Consider the following 7,208-nt stretch of genomic DNA (forward strand, 5'->3'; position numbering starts at 1 on the left):
TTGTTCTATGTGTTCTACATGTTCTACTTGTTCTATGTGTTCTGTGTTCTTCGTGTTCTACTTGTTCTATGTGTTCTGTGTTCTATGTGTTCTACTTGTTCTATGTGTTCTACGTGTACTATGTGTTCTACGTGTTCTACTTGTTCTATGTGTTCTGTGTGTACTACGTGTTCTACTTGTTCTACGTGTTCTACTTGTTCTATGTGTTCTACTTGTTCAATGTGTTCTATGTGTTCTATGTGTTCTACATGCTCTATGTGTTCTACGTGTTCTACTTGTTCTATGTGTTCTATGTGTACTACATGTTCTACTTGTTCTATGTGTTCTACGTGTTCCATGTGTTCAATGTGATCTACTTATTAAATGTGTTCTATGTGTTCTACATGTGCTACTTGTTCAACGTGTTCTATGTGTTCTATGTGTTCTACTTGTTCTACTTGTTCTATGTGTTCTACTTGTTCTACTTGTTCTACTTGTTCTATGTGTTCTGTGTTCTACGTGTTCTACTTGTTCTATGTTCTGTGTTCTACATTTTCTACTTGTTCTACGTGTTCAATGTGTTCTGTGTTCTACGTGTTCTACTTGTTCTATGTTCTGTGTTCTACATTTTCTACTTGTTCTACGTGTTCAATGTGTTCTGTGTTCTATGTTTTCTACTTGTTCTAGGTGTTCTATGTGTTTTATGTGTTGCATAAGAGGCTTGAATGGTCTTGTCTTGTCCTGTTCTGTTGCAGGTCAGGAGACAGCTTGGTGGTCTGTGTGATAGAAAGGGTTAAAGTTCAAAGGTCATAAGTCAGGAGGAGAGTGTTTATATTTCCCTGCTGAGAGAATCAGACAGAGTAAGCAAAAAAAAACACTGATAGTATGTAGGTACAACACTGTGTCTACAGAGTGAGAGTCTGTTACACACAGCTAGTTTAAAACATGAAGAGGAAACATTGTTGAATAGGGTAGTTGACAAGATAACACAATTACAGATGTTTCTATGCAAGGGAGGCTAACACTATAGTTGCAGAGGAAACACCACAAATTAAATAGAACTCAGGCATTATATTGTATCTCAATGGGAAACACTGATGGACTGTTGAATAGGCTAGATAACACAATTATAAATATTTCTATGCAAGGCAACAAAAATATATATTTATATATATATTAGTGAGTGAGAATGAGGAATGTTAGAATAGAGGATATTTTGAGTACATTCATACACAAATCAGGTGACAGATTAACCCAGAGTTCAGAGCAAAGGTTCATCTGCCCAAAATTGTTTGACTCAAAACTATTTGAGTCAAAATGATGGATTAAACTAATGTATTGTCTTTAAACGCAGTTGAATGGATAATATCTCTATTATATAATAATAAGGAACATGTTTGTTTTACTTCTGAAGGTACTTTCCTGATTTCTAAAATGAACCAATGATTGATACATAAATGTGAATAGTCTTTAAATTCATCATCTTTATAAAGCACCAAATAAAATGTTATTCATTTTCACAATACTTTGTTATTTTCATGGTTTTTGCCTTAAAAAAAAAAAATCCAACCATTTATTACTTTATTAAAATTGACATTTCGACCAGATTAAAATATTTAATATTTGAATATTCATTGATTTCGAATGTTTGGTTTCTATAAAAAAAATACCAAAAAATAAAAATCTTCCTTTGAAAAGCGAACCATACGGAACAGGGTATAATATGCAAAATGCGAGGGGTCAGATGGCTCGAGCCGAGCGCCTGACCTTTGATCTTTGACGACCCTTCATTCTTGTCTCCTAATGTCCCGTGCTTGTAAAGAGGTCCTAAAACAGAATGCGCTTCAAAGCGTCATGCTTTGGCTGTTATGTACTTCACTTGTGATCTGATGACTAGTGCAGCCTTGTATGAAAACTGGATCATTAACCTATTCAAGTTGACTGTAGAGTGTTAAAAAAATAATAAGAATGTTTTTGCTTGTTATAAGAAGCTTATAATTTCGCTAGAGTTAACCAAATGGCGCATCTAGTCGTATAGACTATTAATGTTTTATTCGTTTTAAAATTCGCGTTCATTATAACCGAATTGTTTATGTGGCATACTCACAAACCTTTAGGACAGTCACAGACCTAAGCCCTATAGCCTACAACAAAACGTAACATTTGTAAACTACAATATCTAACAAAATACGGGTGATGGATTAGGCCCATGTGTCTCATGTTGAAAGTTGAGGTTATTTGCGTTTTAAAAGGGAGCATTAAAACAAGACAGCAAGCACGTCACAAACTGTTTGTATGCCACCAGATGGTTAGCGCTATTAGCATGCATCCCAAAACATTTCTGACTGACTAACGCGATGTAAGTTGTAGGCCTGATAATAACAACAGGACACATTTTGTACATTTTAGTCATTTAGCAGACGCTCTTATCCATGCTCTACCAACTGAGCCACACGGAACTCGTAATTATAATAGTATTATAACAGATTGATGTGATATTTTAATAATTAAAGACATAATTCTAATATTTATAATCTACACTGAGTGTACAAAACATCCTAATATTGAGCTGTGTCCCCTTTTGCCCCCTGAAAAGCCTCAATTCGTCGGGGCATGGACTCTATAAGGTGTCGAAAGCGTTCCACAGGGATGTTGGCCCATGTTGACTCCGATGCTTCCCACAGTTGTGTCAAGTTGGCTGGATGTCCTTTGGGGTGGTGGACCATTCTTGATACACACAGGAAACTGTTGAGAATGAAAATCCCAGCAGCGTTGCAATTCTTGACACAAACCAGTGCGCCTGGCACCTACTACCATACCATGTTCAAGGGCACTTAAATCTGTTGTCTTGTCCATTCACCCTCTGAAGTGCACACATTCACATATCATGTCTCAGTTGTGTCAAGACTTAAAAATCCTTCTTTAACGTGTCTCCTCCCCTTCATCTACACTGATTGAAGTGGATTTAACAAGTGACATCAATAAGGGATCCTAGCTTTCACCTGGATTCACCTGGTCAGCAGTGGTGTAAAGTACTAAAGTAAAAAATACTTTAAAGTACGACTTTAGTCGTTTTTTTGTACTTTACTTTAATATTTATATTATTGCCAACTTTTACTTTTACTTTACTACATTCCTAAAGAAAGTCGTGTACTTTTTACTCCATACATTTTCCCTGACACCCAAAAGTACTCGTTACATTTTGACATGAAAATGGTCCAAGTCACACGTTCCTATTGCCTCTGATCTGGCAGACTCACTAAAAACAAATGCTTTGTTTTGTAAATTATATTTGACTGTTGGAGTGTACCCCTGGCTATCTGTACATTTAAACAAATTTAAAAAATGTAAACCTTCTGGTTTGTTTAAGGAATTTGAAATGATTTATACGTGTACTTTTACTTTTGATACTTACGTACATTTTAGCAATTACATTTACTTTTCTAAAATAGTTCAAGTAGTATTTTACTGGGTGACTTTCACTTTTACTTGAGTCATTTTCTATTATGGTATCTTTACTTCTACTCAAGTAAGACAATTGAGTACTTTTTCCACCACTGCTGTTCAGTCTATGGCATGGAATGAGCAGGTCTTCTTAATGTTTTGTACACTCAGTGTATTTTAATACTTCAAGTTGCATTAATCCTAATGTAGAATTAATGAATATTATTTTATGGTTTAAGTTAGGATTCATTGGACACACACTTTTAAGATTAGCCTATATGTGATTGAATAGAAATAACTGTGGCCTACTAAATAAAGTTAAACCAAGCCATTCAAATGAAGTAATTTCTCAATTTTCTTTGGTATACAATTTACAATTACTTTAAATTGAAACAAATAGTTTATGAATATCAATTGGTTCTTCACACATTGCGAGCACACGCATTAGGATTAATCACATACTTCTGCATAGCCAATAGAGGGCTGTATGTGCGTATCTCTCGGCCAGTCAGTCAAGTGCTGGCAGCAGTCTATACAGAGCGTCTGTCTACCTCTCTATTTCTCTCTCTCGTCGCCCCGTTCTAAACACAACATTTCAGAGCTGCTAATAACATGTTTATTCCACAGATACGATGACAAAAAAAAACCTTCATTTAACGCAAATGAATGTGGGACACTTACCTAACGGCTTCTGATACAGTGACCATGGGGTAGAGAGGGCTAGGTCATGGACTCACATCGCTAGCTATAGTAGCGTATGAACAGATGCAATGCAAAGCGCCAACTGATTGCCAGTAACGGTATAGATTAGCATGGGCTCTGTAGCACAATGATACTAATCAATACTAGCCTACTGCATTTGCTGAGCAGATGGCAGGAGAGAGAGAGAGAGAGAGAACCAGGACAAAAAAGAAAAGAAAATGAAAGAAGAAAATAAGAATAAAAAAGTCCTGATCGACCCAGAGTTATTCAGGCTTGTCTTTTAGACATTACCTTTCCTTTTTGCTCAGAGGGACTTGCACATAATGTTTTATTAATGATACATATTATTCTGATTTTAGACTTTCAAGATATATTTATGAGAGGGGATTAGATTTGAATTTGCGGCCAACGATATTTTGCAAATATCTCGTTTTCTGACAGATTTGAGTGTGTGTCTCTTACTGTATAGGCCTATAAGATTATATTAGGCTACTTCAAATATACAATTATACAGGTTTTTATATGATAATCGTAATCATTATTAATTTAGCAGAATGTCTTTGGAAAAGTGTGACTTTATGATTGAAAAATAACATCTTTCGCGGTTATTACATTGATATAGACCGAGTCTACAAATGTTACAGGCCTAGCTAACACAAAGAGAGAATGTTACAATAAACTCCAATCAGTTTAGTATTGTGATTTGTAGATTATATACTTTAATGTACAAAGTAGTCACCACACAACCCCATTTTGCTTTGCCCCCCCAAAAATTGAAAAACAATGTAGGCTAATCGGTCATAGTCTACAAGGGCCAGATATGCCTCCAGTTCAAAAACCATGTTGACTCAAGCCTCATTTTAGAATAGGCTACATTGATTTGTTGACTACTCTAAACCATTTCCAGCAGTAAGTATTTTTGACGCATAGCCTAGATTGGGAGTCCCAACATGGAAAATAATACAAAAATGTCTCTCAAAAGAGATGTGAAAAGCAAAGCAAGCCTAATCATTCGTTCATCATTCTATCATAATATCCTTGGACGGTAATTGTCTCAGTGCAGTGGGTACGCGCGCTGTCCAAACGACCAACATGCGGCGGGGGGAGGGGAGGGGGGGAGGGGGGGGGGAGCCCCACAGGTAGCCAACAATACGGTTGTTCCCCCAATTTGTGGTCTCGTCTGTTGCCAGCTGAAAGTTTAGGAAGAGACCCATGCTTGAAAGGACCCCCTGCTCCTCTTTTGACAGCTGATCAAAAGAGAAATAGGTCACGCTTTTCAGACTTCTGTCCTTCTTCCTTAATTACAGTGTCTTTAAACAAAAGTAACATCTGCGCAACGTCCAAAGAAAATATCAGCGTCCCGACCCAAAGCAACCGCGGCTTCCCGACAAATCTGTTACTTTTAAAGCTGTTCTGTTCAAACCCGAATGTGACCAATGCTGTTTCTTTGTGATGCTGTTTCTCAATCATTACTGTGTCCTCTAAGTGGAGATATGAAGGAGAGTCTGAGCAGCGGAGTGGCGAAAGAGATTTCTACTTTTCAATTCACATTAAAACCTTGCCTTACCATTAGTTGTGGCTGGCAAAGCCACATTGTTTTTGTCCTCAGGTCAAATTGACGGTAAATAGCACAGTAGCCACTAGCCGGTAAGCACAAACTATTGAACAGTGACATAAACTTTTCTTCTAAAACTTATATTATTATACTATTGAATAATCAAAACCACATTACACTCTTAAATAATGCAACAATTAACAAGCATGTTCAGACAATTAAAGGGATTATTTTCTCGTCTGTCAGCTACACTCTTTAGCTTCAAGACAAAAGCGCAGTTGCTAACAGCATGTCTTCAGCAAGTAACATTAGCCTATAAAAAAAGGAACGATTAACCCTTTCATATGAATATTAAAGTATTGTAGACCTACTGTACAACATTACAACAAACCAGACTTCATTTTTTATCAATATCATGCAAATCATTACATGTGGTAGAGGCTAATTGTAACGGAAAATGTGGGTATAAGTGAATTCACTGCGGATTTGAGTCAGGCTGTTTTATTTGTCAATGTGCTTCAGTCTGATCAACTGCAGCCCACTGATGACAACCACAGGTAGCCTAGAGCAGCCTACTGATGACAACCACAGGTAGCCTAGAGCAGCCTACTGATGACAACCACAGGTAGCCTAGAGCAGCCTACTGATGACAACCACAGGTAGCCTAGAGCAGTCTACTGATGACAACCACAGGTAGCCTAGAGCAGCCTACTGATAACCACAGGTAGCCTAGAGCAGCCTACTGATAACCACAGGTAGCCTAGAGCAGCCTACCAACGACAACCACAGGTAGCCTAGAGCAGCCTACCGACGACAACCACAGGTAGCCTAGAGCAGCCTACTGATAACAACCACAGGTAGCCTAGAGCAGCCTACTGATGACAACCACAGGTAGCCTAGAGCAGCCTACTGATGACAACCACAGGTAGCCTAGAGCAGCCTACTGATAACAACCACAGGTAGCCTAGAGCAGCCTACTGATGACAACCACAGGTAGCCTAGAGCAGCCTACTGATGACAACCACAGGTAGCCTAGAGCAGCCTATTGATAACAACAACAGGTAGCCTAGAGCAGCCTACTGATGACAACCACAGCTGCAGGTAGCCTAGAGCAGCCTACTGATGACAACCACAGGTAGCCTAGAGCAGCCTACTGATGACAACCACAGCTGCAGGTAGCCTAGAGCAGCCTACTGATGACAACCACAGGTAGCCTAGAGCAGTCTACTGATGACAACCACAGGAAGCCTAGAGCAGCCTACTGATGACAACCACAGGTAGCCTAGAGCAGCCTACTAATGACAACCACAGGTAGCCTAGAGCAGCCTACTGATGACAACCACAGGAAGCCTAGAGCAGCCTACCGATGACAACCACAGGTAGCCTAGAGCAGCCTACTGATGACAACCACAGGTAGCCTAGAGCAGCCTACTGACGACAACCACAGGAAGCCTAGAGCAGCCTACTGATAACAACCACAGGTAGCCTAGAGCAGCCTACTGATGACAACCACAGGTAGCCTAGAGCA

At 38.8% G+C, this 7,208-nt stretch overlaps 1 long non-coding RNA gene across 1 annotated transcript; it reads right to left on the bottom strand.

The window, feature by feature from the left end:
• Window positions 1-614: 614 nt before the first annotated feature.
• Window positions 615-4,246, bottom strand: LOC123726151 (uncharacterized). Its single transcript, XR_006758469.1, has 2 exons — window positions 4,105-4,246; window positions 615-755 (listed from the first exon to the last, which is right to left on the bottom strand). It is a non-coding gene; the product is annotated as an uncharacterized lncRNA (long non-coding RNA).
• Window positions 4,247-7,208: the final 2,962 nt, after the last annotated feature.

This window comes from Salmo salar, chromosome ssa13 (assembly GCF_905237065.1).
Source record: "Salmo salar chromosome ssa13, Ssal_v3.1, whole genome shotgun sequence".
Lineage (NCBI taxonomy): Eukaryota > Metazoa > Chordata > Actinopteri > Salmoniformes > Salmonidae > Salmo > Salmo salar.